We start from the raw sequence: 22,865 nt of genomic DNA, 5'->3' as shown, positions 1-22,865 counted from the left end.
AAACTCCAAGAGTCCAAGCCACTAGCTTGAGTTATGAGGAGTTATTTATAACTAATGACAATGACCTTTGAACTTCCTCTTGACTCTCCAACTCCTACAACTTTTCATATTCTATACATGACTCTCTACATTGCATGTGTTGATATTCACATTCTAAGTGTCTCTTGGACTTAATTACACACCATTTATTACAAAAGATAGATTACATATAAGACATTGGCAATATTAGAGAAAATTTATAATAGTAAAAATCCTTATCAAATTGACAAATCATTTGCTTCATCATAGAACTCATTGGTGATGTATGTGTTCCATGCTCTGAAATCTATTGAGATGACTTTGACTTGAATTGGAAAGTCCCATGTATAATGCATCTTCACCTCTAGTGCCTCCATCAATATGATCTTGGATCTTGACTATACATTATTCCATAGCCATGAAAGTTTCATATGGGATTTGAATAGTCTGATGACATATTGTAGAATAATATCTTTGTTAATCTCAAATCCTTCCTATTTTGATACTTTCTTGATTTTTTCTATGTATTTCTTGATCTCCTTGAATATGAATTACGTGCCTCTTATTTCTTCAAGTGATCTTATTTAAGGAATCCCATGTTTTTGCACTAGAGACTTGAAACCATGTGTAGTCGATTATAAGAAGCAATAGTTCTAATCGAATACTTTCCAAGATGCATGTAGTTATGTTGGCGGATTCTCGACTAAAATTGTTCTATCTCAAAAGAAATCTTGTATTTTGTTTCCAAATATTGTAGATCATCCGGATATTTGGAAATCCATTCTTGAAGTTGGGAAATCACTTTGTTTTCTAGTTTAAGGAGTTTTACCACTTCTTGTTCTTTCTTATGGATTCCAATGAGAGGACCCACCACTTTTTTTAGAAGTATCACCATATCATATAATTGTTCCATGGTGTCCTCCATTGGCCCCAATTCCTCCTGCATGGCTAACTTCCATTATGTGGTGTTGAAATTGTGTGAAGATAACCATTGATTCTTTGTCACAACATGTTCTACCTATTGCTTCACTGCAGCTAGTTCTCTCCTTAACCTCACATTCTCATTCAACCAATATTCAATGTTGTTCTCCACTATCATAGAAAAAGAAACATTTTCTACCATGATTTCCCTATGATTCCTTCTAGTATTGGTAGTTATCATCTTCTTTGTAGTTACTAAGATTAGGTTTTGAGGATCATTTGAGAAGTATATTCGTCTTTGTTGTATGAACCTCTTCTTATGCTGATCAAACATGGCATTGCACACATGCATGAATCTATCTTCAAGTGGAGGTGTAATTCCTATTTCTCTAAATGCAAGATGACCACCCATGATCAGAGGTTATTACAAAAAAATTGGTTCATCATGAATTAGCTATATGGTATCTTCTTCCTCCAAATCTTCTTCTATCTCCTCAGTCCACTTTTCTTCTTCCAATATTTGTGTCTCTTCTCACCCCTGGGACTACCTTTGTTGTTCTTCTTCTATTCTTCTCCTTTCCTCTTCTTCTTTTTGTTGCTTCATAAGGAACTCATATCACTTCCTACCCTCCTCTTCTTCTACTTGTTGATTCCTAAGAAATGCATCTCGATTCCTATCCTCCTCTTCTTCTAATTCTCTCCTTTGTTGTTCTTCTTGCATATCTCCTATGTTCAAAGCATAATATTTCCATTTCCTACTACTTTCTCCTGTCGAATAATACTTGATCCTCTTCCTAGGAGCTACACTCATTGCTTGAGGAGTTATCTGTTCTTCCTCCTACACCTACATGTATTAAGCTAGTGGATCTTGGGGTGAATTGGTCTACATCCCTCAATGTGTCTTCCTTACAACATCGTATCAACTGTTAACCTCCTCATCTTCTGCAGTATACATTGATGAATATCCACAATTGAAACTGATCCTTTCACAATGCTACCTGCACACTCTGTTGGGATTGTATCCAAGATATTATTTAATTTTTGAAGTGCAAGCGATCCAACTCTTGAATTTTTGTAGTTTTCGACTTATGGCTATTTAGTTGATAAAATTAGATCCTCAAAGGCAAGGTGGACCAAGGGTCTTTCCTCCTCCTATGAAGGACTTCTGACAACCCCTTTTCCAGCTGATATGCTACTTCCTAAATGACCACCTTATTGGTCACTTATCGTGGCATGCAATGAGGGGAGATATCACATCGAAAACATTGAATATATGTGCCATCAGGCACTATAAACTAATTCATGATATCTTGTAGTGACTCCTTCAGCTGATTACTCATGAAAGGAGGATCGACCTTGAATATAATATGAAATATGACTATAAAGAAGGGCTCATCCAATCTATCATATGCACTTTTGAAGCTTGATTCTAACAACACTTTGTAATGGAAGTAAACTAGAAACTTATTATGGGGGGTCCAATTCCAGATAATTCCTGGGAAAGGATATCATGAATAGATTCCATCTAAAATAAATGTATCATATAAAATTATGCTGCCGATTCACCCTCAAAGATGATTTTTCCTGCCCCACATGGTGTTGCAACTCAAATGAAACATATCTACCCAATTAAAGATCTTACCATGGGTAACCACAATATTGAGCATATATATCCAGTTTTCCTCAAATACCTTAGTGTTCTTCCTCCCATGCAATTTAAAAAACATGGAAATAAGTTATTGATATACATATCCAAGAATCCTATTTGGAAAAACTGTGAATGAGCAATGGAAAAACTTAACAGGTTCTTGACACCAAGATTTGGTGATGTCACTTATGTTGAGATCAACCCATATAATGTAGAATTCATTATTTGCATATTTTGTGGGCCTAAGCATCTTGTAGTAAGTCTATTTGTCTTCTCCAAAATAGGTGGTGAGATGAATGCCACTTCACTATGAAGCACAAGATGAGGGTCATCCATGTGTGTAATGATCCACTCAATCACTTCTGCATAGGGGATGACTGGGAATCTGCATGTGACCCTGTGTATCAATTACCTCTTGATATTGATTTATACTTCCAAGTCCTCAAAGTTATCAACAAATTGTTTCTGCCTGAATGTGTGTTTTATGCCACCCCATGTGACCTTATTAGACTTAGCTATGAAGCACTATGTGTCTGCATATATGGGAATGGTTGTCTTTGTCACTTCAACTGCTTCCTCAATGCTTGCTTTTGAGGCTTCTTTGGAGGCAAATTTACATGTAGCGAGAGGCATGGGTCCAACATATGATGAAAGAGTGACAATACGTGTAGCTCAAACACTTGTTTATCGCAGCCTACTCATGGTGAGAATATTAGCTTTATGAAATATCCTAACTATGCAACAATGTCTTAGAAAATCCTATTCAAAGAGTCATTAAATATAACTGAGAATGTAAATATATTAATGAAAATGCATAGCTACATGCATGGGCACAAAATATACATGAAAATGAGGAGGGCACACTTTAAAGCATGAAGGGGGTTCAAGGTTCATTTGGCTCTTTTTAGTGCACTCATGCACTCAAGAAAGAGAAGGAAAACCTCAAGCGCGTAAGGTAGAACTCCAAAGAGATGAAGGAAAGGGTCTTCAGACACTTAGGTGTTTGTGGTGTGCTCACACGGTCAAAGAGATAGAAAGGTTGCACTAGTGAACTCTGAAGAGATGAAGGGATGAAGCTTTGGGCCTTGAGGGTGTGCTCATGCCCTCAAGGATAAGGATGTAATATCCCTAGTGGAAATTCCATGTAATAAAAGTTAATAAAGGAAAAATAATAACCACACTTTATGGGATACTTATTCCAAGCTGAATATTGGGTAAGATATCCTAGTGTGGGTGTTCATTTTAGTTATTATGGCTAAAGGAATTTGGCAAAGGTAATGGAAAAGGCTTTGGAGAGGCAAAATGGAATTTTTTGGCACATTTATTTATGAAAATAATGGAAATTAGGAGAAAAGGAAGGTGAAAGGTCACAGGTTGCATGTGAGGAGGAAAATGAAGGAAAATAAGGGAAAATGAAGAAAATAGAGGCCTAATTGATAAAAATGCTTATAAGGATAAGTTTTTAACCTTTTGTCAGTTCAATTTGGGAGCTCCCTCATTATTATTTCTCTCTCTCTCACTCTTGGATACTTAGAGTTTTCTTGGAGCACTTTGAAATTGGATAAATAAAGGAAAACGAGGCAAGAGGAAGGAAGGAAAAAGGAAGGAAGAACAGGATCAAGCATCTATAGCAAGATTCCTTGTAGGTATCAATTTGCATGTGTGTTTTCCTTGCTAGATTTGGCAGGCATGGTATTGCATGTGGTTCTTTGTTGTTATGGCATGGGTTTTTCGAGGTGTGATAGCATTTTCAACTTATCCTTGCCATTTCTGGATAGACATAGTGTGATGGAGTTCTCATGTTTTAGTTGAGGTGGATTGTCAGATGGATTGTCAGATGGATTCAAAGTTGAGTGAGGTGGATATCTGAAATAAAGAATACATGGCCTAGTGATCCCTAAACTTGACTATGGATTGTGGTAAAGTCGCTGACCTAGTGGCCCCTGAACCAGACTTTGGGTTGCTGTAAAGCCAGGTATTGTGTGCCTTGACAGGCCTAGGAATCCTTGCCAGTAAATGGCGGGATATATGGTAATGCCTATAGGCGGGTTCCCTTCATTAGGTCTAGGAATTCTTACCATTGAATGGTAGGATATACGGTAAAGCCTAGACGGTGGAGTATTAATTTAGGGCCTAGTGATCCCTGCATCAGACTGTGGATTGCAGTAAATCCTTAGAGATTAGAAGACAGGAAAACTCCTAACTATGTAGGTGGAGAAACCTGGTGGCATCCATGCTTGTTTTGGCCTACTGATCTGGTGGAGATTATGGTAAAGCCTGTTATTACATGTTTATTGTGTTGGCCTAGTGATCTGGGATGGATTACTATAAAGCCTTGTTTCTATTGATGAGGGTGAGGTGGTTTAGCCTCGGGATGCCCTGGTTGGTTCTTTTGGTTTGAGTCTCACATTCATGCTTGGAGTATGGCACAGGACTAAATGACTGAAGAGAGAATTGTCTCAACCATTCTATGGTCGCGTGGATTGTGGTAGTCCCATCCCGGGTTGGATTTTGCATTCATTAATAAGAGGTTCTTTCCTTAACATCTTATGTGTACATGTATTGGTTATTATGTGTATTTTATGGCCAATGTATCATCGGTATTTCTATTTTCATTATGTTGGTTATAAGCATGTATTATGACAGTGATGATGTATGGCTCTCCTCATGTTTTGAATTGTAAATTAGTGAACATTGTATCTATGACCTAATAGATGATAATGCAACTAATGGTATAAGGGAACACTTCTTCTTAGAGATTCTAGGATAAGTATGAGACCCCTATGCTCATTTCTATTGTTTAAACCTGTAGATTACATATTTGTGACATGTTTGATGAAATTCCTATCCCTCTAGTAGGGGTCCAGTCAAGTTCTTGTTTAATTAATTGCATTTGCATCCTTATTTTGTTGTTATCTTTCAATTCTAAAAGTGTCATTGAGTTTTGGGCAGTGACTTTAGCTTTGGGCCTGAGAAAGTGGCTCAAATCCTAGATATGCAGGCACAAAATTGGGCAAAAGATTCCCTTGACGCATTCATACCCATGTTGTGAGAGTGTTTGGAGCCTCCTTGATGCATGATTTTCCATATCAAGGGAGTGTTTGGGGTATTAATGGTCTAAAAATTCAGTTGGTCTCAGGAGATGGTTACCCAAGTGGTTGGGTTAGCTCTCAGGAGTTTTTTTGCTAATGCGGAAGGTTTGTGTGATGTGTTTCGATAAATTTCAATTCCTTAAGGTCACTTAGGAGGTTGAATCCCATTATAATAGCCTCACATCACATATTTACCTTGGTTGGTAGGTTACTTGGGTAGATGGGGGAGGAGGGTGTTACAAAGTGGTATCAGAGCGGGTTGTTCTCTCTTTAGGTCATATCTGATACCACAAAGTGGTATCAGAGCATGGTTTACTGCTTGGATTGGATGGGTAGTGTGTTTTTGTCATGTATTCATGTCATTTTCATGTGCGTTAATCATCCTCATCAAGGAAAATTTTAAGGATGGAAATTTTTCATGAATTTTAAAAACATTGGTGAATCTCACTAATCCCTAATATGCAAACTATAAAATGTTTATTGATATACTTGTAAAATTATTCAAATTTATAATGATTTTATATATAGTCTATGTTGGTTATTTGTAAGGTAAAATAATTTTATATTTTAAAGTTTGGGTGAACCATCTTTTATAAAAATTGGAAATTGGCGAATCTTTTTTTTGGAAAAATCATGGAAAATTAGCCCACTGGGCAAACATTAGCCCCTAAAATTTTCCATGATCCTTGTAGTCTATATGCTTGTTTCATATGCATGGTGTTGGTCATCGTTGTAGTGATGTCGCCATGTGAAAGAGGATGTTGTTGTTGTGAAGTGTTTCATCATGATTGTATGATTGGTTACATGTTTTTTATTCTTGTTCATTGTTAGTTTACATTTGTATGGTGATTGTTGTCAAGCCTGAGGTCATGGTATGTGTAGTTGATATGGTCATGCATTGATGACTTGACTCTAGCTAGAATGATGTTTATGTGTCGATATACCTATTTGTTATATGTCTATACGTTGCTATGATTATGTTTGTACATGTATTATGATAATTGGTTGATCTTCAAGATGAGATACCCTCCCCGAATTTTGCTAAGGTATGTTAGTTTATTGTGATTTGATTTAGATGACATAGTATGCCTTGCAGGAAAAAAGATAAAAAATGACTAGTAAGATGATAGAATAAAGAGATTCTCCCTATGAATCACATGAGCAATGTGGTGTTGGGTACTCTTATCTCTTAGCATACACATTGAGAATCTTAAAGGAAGAAATAAGGAGTTGTAAGGCGGACAATAACGAAATCATACAAGCATAAGAGAAACAAGCAAAGGTTAATTCAATACTCCTTCAGAGTTTGTCAGGTTTGTAGCGACAGGGGCCACTTCGGATTAGCCATGGGCAGGAGGAAAAAACACATGGGGTATATGGAAGTAGGTCTCATGGTGGTAACAAGTCAGATAGAGATTAAACAGTTAGAGCTAGAAGATTGTTTGATACTCCACATAAGTGAGGTGATGGATGCAGGTATTATTCTAGTTCTATTTCTAATAAGAATCATGATCGTCATCTTTATCACCTTTACAGGAGGTGTGATAGTGGATACTTTCTAGATAAGTTTAAGATGTATAGGCTTGGATACTTGGGATGAGCAAGTTATTTTAGTTGCATGAGTACACGGAAAACATTAAGGCCATAATTTCTATCTTCAAACTGAAAGGTAGATCAGATATCTAGTGGGAAGATGTGAAGCAAGTCAGATACATCACAACGAAGGACTTGAGTTGGCATGAGTTTAAGAGGATTTTCAAGAATAAGTACTCGTCAAAAAGGTACTATGACAGTAAGGCCAAAGAATTCTATGAGATGAAGATGGCAGCAATGATAGATGAAGAGTACACAACTAAGTTGTTGAAGCTATTGAGGTATGTATTGTATTTTCAAGATGAGCAAGATAAAGTTCATCGATTTGTCAATGGTTTTCCATTAGCATTTAGAGACTGGATTGAGTATGATGAACCTCCATCACTTGAGGAGGTTATTGGAAAATTTAAATATTGTTATGAAAATTCAAAGCGTAAGAATGAATCCCAGCAAGGATGGAAAGGGAAGATTAAGGATAGAGGTAAAGGTAAATGGCAGCTGAAAAGAACAAGGCCTCAAAATGCAGAAAAGAAATAAAATAAGTTCATGCAACTAAACAACGATATGGATCCCAACAGCAAAATAGAGGTTATGGTACTGGATAGTTGGAGTGTTGGACATCTAGTATGTAACACCTTAAGGGAGATTGTCCACAGAATCAAGGTGGGAGGTGTCAGATATATAGTGCACAAGAGGCTGAGACTATTTGGGATGTTGGACAGGGTATTCCTAGGATCTATGGAGCACTGGACAATAGACAGGAATACCATCAAGCATCTATCATTGAGATGGATGGTAAGCTTTGTGATAAAGTTGTTTCTATTTTGATTAACCCTAGATCTAATTATAGTTATGTTAATTTTGACTTGATGGATAAGTTTGGTTTGAATAAAGAAATGCATGCAAAATATTGGTTAGTGCAATTGGCTATAGGTATAAAGAAAAGAGTTCATCATTGGGTAAGAGCTTGTGCATTTCAGTTGAATGGCATGTCTATAGCAGCACACTTGAACATATTTCTAATGTGATCATATAATATGCTATTGGGTATGGATTGGCTATACCTTCATAAGACCAAAGTGGATTGTTATGAAAAATCCATTCAATGCTTGGATGACAATGGGGAATCAAGAGTCTTACAAGAAAATAAGAAGTCCACGTCATTTCAGATGGTGACAACTATTCAAGCCAAGCATAGTCACATGAAAGTGTGTGTGCTATTTTCAATGCATATTTATAGTGACAAAGGTAAGGAAGTTGAGGATGCAAAATTTTTGAGCAGGTACCCAGTTCTACAACAGTTTTAGGATGTATTTCTTGTAGATATTTCAGAGTTTCCAACTCATAGGGAAGTATAATTTTCTATTGAGTTAGTGCCAGAGGCAACTCCAAAATCAAAAGCACCTTAAAGGATAAACACACCTAAGTTGGGAAAGTTAAAGATGCATTTGAAAGAGATGCCTGATAAGGGATGAATTAGTCCAAGTGTATCACCATGGGGCACACCAATATTGTTTGTGAAGAAGAATTATGGTACTCTTAGATTATGCATTAACCATAGGTAGTTGAACAAAGTGACCATCAATAACAAGTATCCATTATCGAGGATTGATGACTTGTTTGATCAACTGAAGGGACCATAAATGTTCTCAAAGATTGATCTGAAATCTGGATATCACCAGGTACGCATAAAAGAGGATGACATTTACAAGACAACTTTGTAGAGCAGGTATGGACATTATGAGTTTGTTGTAGTTCAATTCTGTTTGACTAATGCTCTAGTTATCTTTATGTGTTTGATGAATAGTGTATTACATCCCTATTTGGACAAGTTTGTCATTGTGTTCATTGATGACATATTGGTATATTCTAAAAATGAAGAAGAGCAGGCCGAGAATTTAGCAACAATGTTGAGGTTGTTGAGAAAGCATCAGTTGTATGCTAAGCTCAAGAAATGTAGTTCTTTCAGACTAAGGTACATTACTTGGGACATGTTCTCTCCAAGGAAGGCATAGTAGTGGATCTAGAAAGGGTAAGATCTATCATGGAGTGGGTAGCTCCTAGAAATGTAGATGAGGAGAGATATTTCATGGGGTTAGCAGGTTAATACAGGAGGTTCATCAGGAACTTCTCATAGATTTCTTATCCTATTACATCATTTAATAGGAAAGGTAAGAAGTTTGAGTGGACAGAGGAGTGTGAGACCAAGTTTGAGCAGCTGAAGGAGTTGTTGACACATGCTATAGTGTTAAAGATTGTAGATTTGGACAAAGAATTTGTAGTATGTACATATGCTTTCAATAGAGGACTTGGTGGTTTCCTTATGCAGGATGGAAAGGTGGTATGCTATGAGTCACGAAATTGAATGAGCATGAGCATAATTATTCAATGCATGATCTTGACCTAGCAGTGATCATACATGGATTGAAGATGTGGAAGCAATATCTTCTTGGTAGGAGATTTATACTAATGAGTGATCATAGTGGATTGAGGTATCTATTTAACTAGCCGAATATGAATGGTAGGCAAGCTATATGGTTGGCCATGATTAGTGAGTTTGATTTTGAGATCAGATACATGAAAGGAAAGGAGAGCATGATCATAGATGCTCCTGGCAAGCAGATATAAGTGAATCATATAGCAACTATGAGTTCCTATGGGATACATCTACATGATAAGATCTTGCAGGTAGGTTAGCAAGATGTCAGGTATATGGAGATTGTGCATAGGTTGCATCAGAGTATAGGTACATGTATAGGTACAAGTACATGCAGTGGTATAGATGTAGGTACAGGAACACAAGATGTGGAATATTGTCTCACAATAGATGGATTGATCATATTTAGAGATATGACATATGTGCCAGATAACAGTGAGCTCAAGAAGGTGATCTTAAGGGAGTTTCATACGAAACCATATTTAGGTCGCCCAGGTTATCAGAAGACATTGACCGCATTAAATAAGTTTTATTATTGGCTAAATTTAGAGAAGGATGTAGCAGATTTTGTGGCTAGATGTTTGGATATCTAGTAGGTAAAGGAAGAGTGTAAGCATCCTGGTGGACTGATATAATTGATTGCAATTCTAGAATGGAAATGGGAGGTCATTTCCATGTCTTTATCATAGTATTTCCAATGAAAATGAGATAACATGATTCCATCATGGTTGTTATGGACATGTTGACAAAGGTTGTGCACTTCATTCCAGTTAAGAGTACATATTCAACTAGTGATGTGGCAGAGGTGTTCATCAGAGATGTGGTCAGATTGCATGGTGTTTTAAAAGAGATTGTGTTAAACGGGGATGAAAATTTCACTTCCAAGTTTTGGAAGGATTTGTTTGTAGGATTGGGCACAGAGTTGGCCTTCTATGCAACATATCATCGGTAGACAGATGTAAAGACTCAGAGGGTTAATAGGATCTTGGAGGATACATTGAGGATGTACATGATCCACCAGCAAAGAATACGGTACGAGTATGTTCCATTGGTTGAGTTTTCATACACCAATTGTTATCAGGATTCATTGAGGATGAGTTCATTCGAGGAATTGTATTGGTGAAGTTGTAATACTCCCATCGATTGGAGTGATCACGTTAAGAGGGTGTTAACTGGACCAGACCTATTGGCATACATGGAGCCAGAAATGTAGTTAATCAAGAAGAATTTTAAAGAAGCACAAGATAGAGAGAAGAGCTATGCAGATTGGAATAGGTTGTTCAAGGAATTCCAAGTTGGGGAATAGGTGCACTTGTGTATAAAATCGAAGAAGAGATCCTTGCAGATTGGATCATGTGCCAAACTCGCACCCCAGTTTTGTGGACCTTTCAATATTTTTAAGAGGATTTAGCCATTAACCAATCAACTTGTGCCTCCGATAGTGAAAGTCCACGATGTTTTCCATGTCTCATTGCTTAAGAAGTGTGTTAACGATTTTCATCATGTGATTGACTAGTCTCTATCGCAGGTGGAGCCAAATGGAGAATTCCAGCTAGAACCACAATGTATATTGCAGAGAAAGGTGCTCAAGTTTCAGAACTAAGAAATCAAGTAGGTTAGAGGGTAGTTGAAGCAGTTTGGACCCGATGAATCTACATGGGAGATGGCAGATTAGATGTGGGCTATGTATCCTTCCTTATTCATTGGTTGAGTGGATGCTTTGGTATAAGTCTTTGGTATATGTTTGGTACATGTTTTGGTGGTGTTTCATATTTGTACATATGTATACGGATGTAAATACTGCCATGAGGTATGTTATAAATCTCCAATAAGCGGTATGGGTGTCAATGTTATTATGATGTTATGATGTCATGTTGGTTTTCTTTTGAGCAAGCTGATCATTGTAAATACTTCAACGAGCTATGTTATAAAGCTCCATGGGTAGTATCTTTTATTTTTAATGGTTTTGTTGAGGTATAGGTGTGGTCGAAAACTAAGGATGGTGTCCCCCAAGGGGGAGGGTTTTGTAATAGCCCTAGTGAAATTTCATGTAATAAAAGTTAATAAGGAAAAATAATAACCATGGTTGATGGGACACTTATTCCAAGTTGAATGTTGGGCAAGACATCCTAGTGTGGGTGTTCATTTCAGTTATTATGGCTAAAGGAATTTAGAAAAGGAAATGGCAATGGCTTTGGAAAAGAAAAATGGAATTTTATGGCACATTTATATATGAAAATAATGGAAATTAGGAGAAAACGAAGGTGGAAGGTGACAGGTTGCTTGTGAGGAGGAAAATGAAGGGAAATAACGGAAAATGAAGAAAATAGAGGGCTAATTGATAGAAAGGCTTATGAGCATCAGTTTGTAACATTTTGTCAATTCAGTTTTGGATCTCTCTCATTATTCTCTCTCTCTCTCTCTCTCTCTCTCTCTCTCTCTCTCTCTCTCTCTCTCTCTCTCTCTCTCTCTCTCTCTCTCTCTCTCTCTCTCTCACTCTTGGACACTTAGATTTTTCTTGGAGCACTTTGGCATTGGATCAAGAAAGGAAAAGGAGGAAAGAGGAATAAAGGAGCAAGCAGGGAAGAGCAGAATCAAGCAGCTACAACAGGATTCTTTGCAAGTATTGATTTTCATGTGTTTTTTCCATGCTATACTTGGCATGCATGATATTGTATGTTGTTCTTTATTATTATGGCATGGGTTTTGCTAGCTATGGTAGTGTTTTCAACCTAGCCTTTCCATTTTCAAATAACCATGGTGTGATGGGTTGTCATGTTTTGTCTGAGCTAGATTGCTAGATGGATTCAAAGCTAAGCGAGGTGGATCTCAAAAAGAAAGAACACATGGCCTAGTGATCCTTGAACAAGACAGTGGATTGTAGTAAATCCTCTAGCCTAGTGACCCCTGAACCAGATTGTGGGTTGTCATAAAGCCAGGGATTTTGTGCCTCGGTTGGCCTATTAATCCTTTTTGGTGAATGGCGAGATATATGTTAAAGCCTAGAGGTGGTTTCCATTGATTATGCCTAGTAATCCTTGTTAGTGAATGGTCAAATATACAGTAAATCCTAGAGAGTGGAGTCTTCGTTTAGGGCCTAGTGATCCCTAGATCCAACTTGGATTGTGGTAAATCCTGAGAGACTAGGAGATGGGAAAATTCCTCATGGTGTAGATGGACAAATCTGGTGGCATTCATGCTTATTTTGGCCTAGTGATCTGGTGGAGGTCATGGTAAATCTTGTTATTACATTTTTATTATGTTGGCCTAGTGATCTGATATGGATTATGGTAAATCCTACTTTCTATTGATGAGGGTGAGATGGTTTAGCCTCGTGATGCCCTCGTTGGTTCTTTTTGTTTGAGTCCCACATTCATGCTTGGTATATGGCACGAGGGTGAATGGCTAAAGAGAGAATTGGCTCAGCCATTCTATGGTTGGGTGAAATGTTGTAGTCCCATCTCGGGTTGGATTTTGCATTCATTAATAATAGGTTCTATCCTTGACATATTATGTGTAAATGTACTGGTTATTATGTGTATTCTATGGCTGATGTATCCTTCATATTTTTGTTTTTATTATGTTGGTTATAAGCATTCATTATGAAAATGATGATGTGTATCTCTTGTCATGTTTTGATTTATAAATGAATTAAAAATGTATCCATGACCTAATAGATGATAATGGAGATAATGATATAATGGAACAATGCTTCTTAGCGATGCTCAGATACGTATGAGACCCCTATGCTCAACTCTGTTGTTTAAACCCCTAGATTACATATTTGTGACATGTTTGACAAAATTCCTGTCACGGCTAATAGGGGTCTAGTCAAGTTCTTGTTCAAGTAATTTCATTTTCATCCTTATTCTGTTGTTATATTTTAGTTCTAAAAGTGTCATTGAGTTCCAGGGAGTGACTTGGGCTCTAAGCCTGAAAAATTGGCTCAAATCCTAGAGACATAAGCATAGGACTGAGCAGAAAATTCCTTAGACACATGCATAACCATGTTGTGGGAGTGTCTAGAGCCTTCTAGATGCATTCCTTTCCATATCAAGGGATCGTTCTAGGGTTTAATGGTCTAAAACTTTAGTTGGTATCAGGGACTGGTTACCTGAGTGGTTGGGTTGGCTCCTAGGAGTTTAGTTTCTAATGTGGAAGGTCTATGGGATGTGTTTCCATCGATTCCACTTCTTAAGGTCACCTAGGAATCTTAATCCCGTTATAGTAGCCTCTCGTCGCATATTTACCATGGTTGGCCTATTAGTTAGGTAGATCTTGGAGGAGGGTATTACAAAGGAGGGCACACTAGCACATGTCGAAGAGATGAAGGGGAAAAATTCAATCCTTCGGGGTGTGCTCATGCTCACAAGGAGGATGTAGTTCTTCATGATGAAGTAGTGTGCTCAAGAGGAAAACCTATCTAGTCTGGGAACAATTTTTTTAGTTGATCGGGATTTGGGTTCCAGAAGTACGTATTGTCGAGGAATGGCTCAAGGACAAGTCTAGGAGAAATATTTCATGATAGAAATGACAAGAAGAAAGATCAATAATATTTTATGGATGCTGATGTAATCATGATTAGAATTTGAAGAGTCAAGGACATGCAGATTTTCATCCTGTAATAACAGATTAACACTAGTAGAGGAAATATTGAATAGAAACGCCAACAAGGAAAGAAAGATTGAAAAAAAAATTATGAAGGGAAATCAATAGATTCAACATGAAAAACTTAATTGTACCGCAGATCGATGAAGAGTTTCTTGGTTCAACCATGTGGGCCCAACCCAAATGAGAATGATTATGAGAATGACTGATTAGTTGGATTAATTTAAAAGAGATTACATGCGAGACTACCTCATCCATGTAGGCCACTTTTCGATGAGTGAATGAGTTAGTTGAGGGAAGTTAAGTGGGCTCCTATTTTCTCCGACTGCACCCACAAGAAACAAGCAAGTTCATGCATGCATTCTATAAGGGTGCATGTCTTCATGCTTCAGGAATGTGCTCAAGGAAGGCGCACTTGCTAAGCATGGAGTGCACTAAAGGTGGGTTTACTTCTTCAGATTGAAGGAGTGTGCTCAACACAAGAGAATTTCTTTATGAACTTGAAGTGTGCTTTTCCCTTAAAGGGTGATTTTATTGCTTTTCTTTTCTTTCGATGTGCCTTTCATGTGCTTTTAATGTGTGTGGATGGAGAAAAGGCTAGTTTCTAAGTAAAGAAAAGTCATTATTCCACCTAACCATGAACAAGATAACACAAGAGCTTCTGACGGTTAGGTGATGACACTTAGGAAACATCGAATTAGGCCCAAGCAACATTAGGAGAAAATAGAAGAATAATAAAATAAATGACTTGATGGCATTAAGGGGCTTAAAACGACAGTTCATGTAGGCTCCAAATTTGACTTAGGCAAAAATTTTGGAGGGTTGTTGTCGTAGTGAAAACACTTGGAGACACACTAGGAGAATCCCAACTTCTCTAAACTGATTTAATTTAGGCAGAAAGTCTCAATTCTCAATTAGTGAGTTACCATATAGCTCCCCACTCTTACCCAGTTAGAGATATAGTCTTCCTAGTTCCACTGCTTAGTGTAACATAACATAAAGCAAGCCACATCATTATCCTATTGATGTAAGGGTAATATAGCACAACAAGTTAAAATAACTAGAGTATGAGTCTTACATCTTTGGAATTACTCTACTTCCATCAGGCCTAGAATATAGACTATCAGAGTCACTTCAGGAACACAAACGTTGCTTCGTTTCTAGCGAGCTTAGATAGTACCACAGTGAAGTCACTTGCTTCAACTCCCTACGCAGGAAGCCTTTCTCTTCTTTCACCCTTTATTTTATTTATTTTTCGTAGGACTATGCATCAACACTTATTATTTTCAATGGGTGGAAGAGGGACCTCGACTTATTGAGAGTAGAAGAGGTTGCTCCTTCAGAGACAAGTTTAAGACCTATGATGCTTTTTTCACTAAAACTTTTCCCCTTATCTTACTCTACTCAAATAGATAGGAAAGAAAATACAATATTTATAGATAGAACTGAGTGCGAGAATGAGAATCCTAAATGAATATGGGCATCATGGTTTTCTTACAGCTTCCTTACTGAAGGACTGTATTTTCCATCGAAAAATCATCGACTTGAAAGAATATATAAACCAACACAAAGAAGAGGGTAACAAATAAGCCATGTGTTGTGTTTTACCACAAATTTCCTTTCACATAAGATTAGCCACATCATATTGAAGCTCAAAACCAAATTTATTCAATGACTAATGAAACTAAAAAATAAAGCAAGAAAACAAAAATCAAAATCGAAATGCAATGCATCTACCTACATGCAACCTATTCTATTCTAAACTAAACAATACAAAATCAGGTCGTGTGAAATGGAACTTCCAATGAAGCCATATAATTTACTCACCACTTTTTATTTGAAATATGTGATTGCGTAAAATAAAAATAAAATGCAGTGCAGTGAAAAATATAAATGGGGAAAACATGCACACTAACAAATAGAAACAATAATTGTAATCGCAATGGTGTAACAATACACTTGACTGCTTTGTCGAACTTAAAACTCCATAACAACAACAATTACCAGGTTCATGACCAAACAAGACTCAATTAAATGCATGCAATTATAGACCATGAGACATGGGTCCAGACTGATAAGATTCCTTGAGGGAATCTACAATGAGATCATGGAAACAACCTTCAAAAAAAATTGAAAAGAAAAATTGATCAAGGATAATTTTGTATCATAAGAAACATCAATTTTTTGACCACAATTTGTGTTTCCATGAGAGTTAAAATCTTCAATGGATGATATATATGCTTGGCTAGATCGAAATATTTGACATTAATTAAGACCATTCTTCGTTTCTACATCACAGATTAAATATTTGCTTGAGGTGGGATGTATTGATTGAAGTTCCATGGTCACATTCAAATTTCTTCCTTGAGGGTTTAAAATTTTTATGTGAAGCAAATAAGGATCCCTACAGAGAGATTTGACATCCGATGAGATGACATTTATGACAATATTTTGCAAGAAAATCTTAAATTGACCAAAATCACAAATATTGTCCGGGTGACAGGAACCTGATGTAATCATCAACTCAGGCTGAAGTGTCCTACTCACTTAACATAACTTTGAATTTTGGAAAGGTTTAAAATTAAACTAAGAAAACATATTCAGTTTCTTATCCAAACAAGCACTAGTACAAAATGACCAATTAGTTACTAAAAAAACAACTAAAATTTGCATATAAACGACCATTTTTCAGTCAGTGACCAATAGTAGGTAATTTATAGTATCTTATAATGCGACAGATTTTAGTCATTTTTAGCTTAGCCATTAATTGGTTTCCTCAATTTTACCATCTAATAATATATTTAGTCATAAATTTTTCATTGGTTTAGTCATTAATTGTCGCAATTAATGACCAAATATACAACAAAATATATTACTATATAAATCCTCAAGAAAACCAATTAATGATAAAAATGTTAGTTGTGTTATAATATACGATAAATTAGCTACTAATAGTCACATATATGCAAATTTTAGTCATCATTTAAAACCAATTAATGACCAAAGAAATATGACTAAATTTTTGTTGTGTTATAAGATACTATAAATTAGCTACTAATAGTCGTATATATGCAAAATTTAGTGATCATTTTAATCAAAAAATTATCATTTGCAGTAGTCATTTATCTTTTTTTTTGTATTTTCATATTCATTATGACGATGGTGATGGTGGTGGTTACCGTCCACTGAGACCAAATTGGTCTATCGGACCTATAATTTTTTTTTATAAACGATTGATTTAGTAGTTTCTATTCATTTCATTTAATTTCATTCATAATCATTATAAACAACTAATTCAATCATATATTCATTTTATTCATGCTCATCATTAATTAATATAAACTACTAATTTAGTAGTTTTAGATTGATTTTATGTGTTTATTATTAATCAACCTAAATTAATTAGTATGATTTGGTGACTAAATTTAAAAAAAATGTCATACAATGTGCATGTTTATCTAATATGATAACACAAAGTTAAATATGTTAATTACAAGACTAAATAATATCAAGTGTAAATAGAAATAATTTCAACCATATAAATTTTATTATATAAAATATCATGTATTACAATATGAGTTTCCAACTTAATAACGGTTGGACTACAGTTTACACATGAAAGATTGTTTTATCATTTCAAAACATTATCATTGTGTTGCCAAAGCATTGCAAGTGAATTCACCAACTCTGAAAGCTTAACCATCAGTCTCTATGAGTGTGTCTTATGCAAGATATTGGTTGTAAGGGTATCACTAGAGAAATTCTCTTCTCTCTCTCATTTTGCAATTGTTGTTCTAGTGTTATTGTTCTCCTCTTTTTTCAATTGCTGCTTCTTACCATCAATATTGAGTTCATGTCCTGAAAATGAAAGAAGATACATGAATGCAGAGTATAAGACATGAAAGACGATGAATACTTGAATATAAAATAAAGTAGAATATAAAATATTTATACAACATATACCTCAACATTTGATAGTGGCCACCATGTGGCTAGATGACTTGTATAAACAAAACAAATAAAATGTCACCATAGAAAATAACACCTTAGGAACTTAGTATTCAACCTTCAACAAAAACTCAAGCACAATCATACCAACTAAGTTACATGTTAAAAATGTCACGCAATAGATAACTTGTGAAAACAAATGGAAACAAAAATATCAGTGTAAAAAAATCCTTATTGCTTGTTCTAAAAGAGTCATGTTCCTTAAATTTGGATATTCTTTTGCCCACAATAAATGTTCCTCGCTATTATGACCTATGTTTTTAGGATCATGGAATTGATCCAACATCATATTGGATTGCGGAGACAAAATTATTCAACTTTCCAAGATGAGTACCTCACTTGGTTGAATGAAGGTGCTAGTTGTGTGTAGTGTCAAAACCTTAGGGAAGAAGAACACTAAGGGCTAAGAAAATATATCACAACTTTTCCACTGAAAGAAAATACTTCAATCCCACAATGGCCTCTGGGATTACATTTCATTGGATGGATATCACACTTTGAGAGATGATTGTCTAATACAATGAGAAGTGTACATATATTGTCATAATTCCCCCCATAGTCGAACCCTATAGTTTTGTCCAATAATATTAATCATATTATACTATTTAATTATAGATTATGACTATCAAATAATTATTAGTTTTAATAATTAGTCTGAAATTGTGTTTTTAGTATTTATGTATACATGAAAATATTCGGGAAAAAAGTTACTTTTTGTGACTATTTAATTTGGAGTGAACCTAAATACACAAGAAATTATGGTGCCTCGATGTTTCTCTAGAATTATCTGCTCATTGTACCAATTGCTCCCATGTCCCCTACTGATTTTGGTGAATTCCTCTTTCATGATGTCCAATGCCAATGCAGTGGACATTTATCCTCGATGTTTTTCTGAGCCAAAGGGAAGCTCCACAAGTAACAACCAAAACATGGCCTCAAATATATTATTGGGGGCCAAAATGCAATAATTATATGACAAGCCAAGAAAAATTGCACATTAATCATCTTCCCTTTAATATTGATTAATAATTTCTTTGCATGATCATGTAATACTGAAGTGTCAAGTAGGGTCATTTAAAGTTAGTCATCCATCAATATCACCTTTGAGAGTGTTTAGTATTTAATACTTCCTATTACACACACAGTAGATCACCAACTTCAAGGATAACAATATAAAGACAACAAAAATGAAATTAAAAAATGCTAGGAAGTTAAATGCAACTAATATTGAGTCAAGAAAATACCAAGCCCTTCACATTAGCAAGGCATTATTAGGCACTAAAACAGAAAATCCTTCCATTGCATCATTTTCAACTTTTGTTTAATTTCGTTAGTTGAGAACATGACTTTCAGAAGAAAAAAATTGATTGTAAAAGGTCTCAAAATCCTAACAAATTGTCGAGTGATTGTTGTATCAATTAAACAGAAAGGCAATCGTTCGATATGCTTTTAACCTGTGGAATATGTTGAAGAATATGAAGCTTTTGCATCCCTTTTTCCTAATCGAATTGTAATCCATGGGTTCCAATCAATTAATCCATTTCCCTCCAAGATAGTTGAGGGATCACTTTGGAGAAGGACTTCTAGAGTCATTGGGATAGTAGAAATCAAATTAACTAGGAGGAAATTGAAGCACTTGAGTGGGGGCTCCAAAATATTTGAACGCAACTGAAAATGATTTTATACTCCCTCCACACATTTTAAAACAGAAACCATTCAGTTGCATCTCATTTATTTTCCACCTTTCTGTAATATGTAATTCTTTGAGCAAGAATAGAGCATTCATAAATATTGTCATGAAAGAGGACTCTTCATAATCCTAATAAGTTGGGCTCTAACAAATAAACAATTTCATGTAGTCATTAAATTTTACATGGTATATTTCAATGATTAAAATGACAACTTTATTCTTAATCTGATTACAACAAAAATAAATTCAACCCTAACTAGTTGGGATCTAACAAATCAAGAATTCCATGTAGTAAACTAAACTTACATGGTAGATACCAATTGTTTGCAATGACAACTGGTGAGCTCCAGTATTGTAGCAATAATGCTACAACTCCTGGGGCTTCCTGTCTCTTAATTTTATCAACCCGGTAGTTCGTACAAACTTGGAAGCGACGGTGCTGTACGCACAAGTACTAGCCCTTGTCGCAGCTGTCACTTGGTCAGCTGGCACAAGTCCGCTAGGGCTTAAGCCAACTTCTATAGGCTCACAGAAGAAGCTTTATCAATGATGGACGAAAGTTAACTTCAAAGAAAGGCTACTCTACTTGACAAACTGAATCAAAAGCAACTTAAAGCATGTAAATCTATGAAACCCTAATTTAACTAGTCTATCCTCTATAATGCAAAGAATGTGGGTGAAACTCTTATGAATGTTGTCATTGCCTATAACAAGTATGAATGCATGGGTTTAAGCTACTGGCATCATGAGAAATGTGTTTTTGTGTTTTTCCTTTAAGTGTGTGGAGTGATTGTGACCTTGGCCTAACTAGGGTTTGATTGTGCAGGTGGGATGGAGATGGAAGGAAAGTGTGGGACAGGTTGGGGAGGCTTGGAGAGGTTCCTAAGGATCCTCAGCACCCATCCACAGAGGTCCCTCACGTTCAGAAGCTCGGCAACGAAGTGAATGGCCTCCTACAGGAAGGCTGCTGGGAATTCTACAGGATACTCTGTTTTCTACAGGATGGCTGTGCACGTCTACAGGATGGTTGGTCAAGGAGATTTTAGGAGTGGATGGAGTGTTGGAGTGGTGTGGGAGGCTAAGGGAGATGGAGATGGACCTAATGATGTCTTAGGAAATGGCAAGTCAGACGAAGGAAGGGTGCATGCAATGGGTTGATGTTTTGGAAGGGTGAAATCAACGAGAGTGAAGGAAATGGAGCGGTACGTGGAATGAGAGAGTTGGAGGGCAAGTGAGTGAGGTAGAGGATGAATAGAACTTGCAGGTGGATGGAGAAAACGACGAAGGAAGTGGCTTGAGAAAGAGCAGCGTAAATGAAACAAATGACCTGTGCATCAAAACAAGAGATTCATTAACCTATTATGCCATGAAACCTACAAATCCGAAATGGAAAACAAGAAATGAAACTAATGCGTGAGAGTGCAGTATGGATCAATGTCGAGAATATATGAATGGATTTTCAATAAAAACGTTCATGTGGCAACTTGCGTGGAGATGAAACGACTGCTGTTCTTTTTGGTGGCTGATCATGGTCTACACCCCAATCCCAACAGTGAGATGGCAGTGAGCCTTTTGCAACCTGTTTTTGATGGAGCTCCAAGAGATTTATTCTACCAACCTATCAAACTCGAATACTGAAAGCAAAGCATCATACCAGTCCTATCTATGCTAATGAAAACAACTAAACCAACAAGCTGGAAATCCGAATTGCATAGGAAACTAAACAAACTCAAGTGCTGGAACTAATGGTAAATGCATTACAACACGGAGGAGGACTATGGCTCTCAGGTTGGGCCCTCACCTGAGAGCTATAGCTCCTTGAGAAAACTCAGAACTAACTGAAAAGTGGCCTTCTTTATTCATAATCTGATAACATGCCAAATTGGCTTACAAAAGAGAACGAAACTTGAGCTGTGCTCCAAAATTACAATAGTAATACGAGAGTTTCAACAACCTAACCAAGGCTAAGGCTTCTATACTTATACAAAACGATGCTCCAACAGATATCCATGATTCTAGGAGCTCGGCTGTTCAATCTATAGTTTAACTGTTGATCCTGTAGGATGGTCATAAATGTTGTTTCCTGTAGAGCAGTTTTGAACTGCTGTTCCTGTAGAACAGCTGGCCGTGTATTAAGCTCGGAGGGAGGCTGAAGTGGGCTCGGAGTTCTTGGTGAGGATCACGAGGAATGTCCCCCAAAACCGTGGACAACCTCTCCTTATGTCAGCAATGCCAACTCGTTGTCTCCTTGCCACCTTTTCGTTGTCTTTTGCTCCCTTTTAATGCCAAAACCTGGAATCAAAATGCGTTAGCTACGTGGATAAAGTGCCTATCCTTTCTCCTACAAACAACATGAATAAACTAAGAAGTGTATGCATAAACAATAAAAATGAATGGTTTGAGCAAGCAAAATAGGCCAAAAATGAGCCCAAATTGTACCAAAATTGGGGCTCATCATCACCCCCCAGCTGAACCATTTGCTCATCCTTGAGCAACTCAGTCAAGATCCTCATCCTTCATGGCCTTTACTGCTGCCCTTACATCCCAAGCTTCTGTGGTGATGTCTTCATGGTTGATATGAAACCCTGCTGTACTTTCCACTTTTTCCCATTGTGCCCTTTCTTCCTTTCCTGCACCTCCTTCAGCCAATCCTAGCAACAATGGAGGGCTGAGTTTGAGGCCAATCCAGCTGGCCTAAAGTCTTTGCACTGATTTCTTGTACAGGTCCATCCTTGCAAATGCTTCCCTCATTCTGGTCGGGGTATGGTATTCCCTGATTTTCAAGCTATGTGCCAAAGCATGCCATCTACGTGCACAAGCATGGCCAGCAGTTTCTCCCAAGAGTCTGTC

This window comes from Pinus tabuliformis, chromosome 5_2 (assembly GCF_031772625.1).
Source record: "Pinus tabuliformis cultivar Carrire ecotype Pingquan chromosome 5_2, CPIR1, whole genome shotgun sequence".
NCBI lineage: Eukaryota > Viridiplantae > Streptophyta > Pinopsida > Pinales > Pinaceae > Pinus > Pinus tabuliformis.
Note: the sequence above shows the minus strand (reverse complement) of the source record.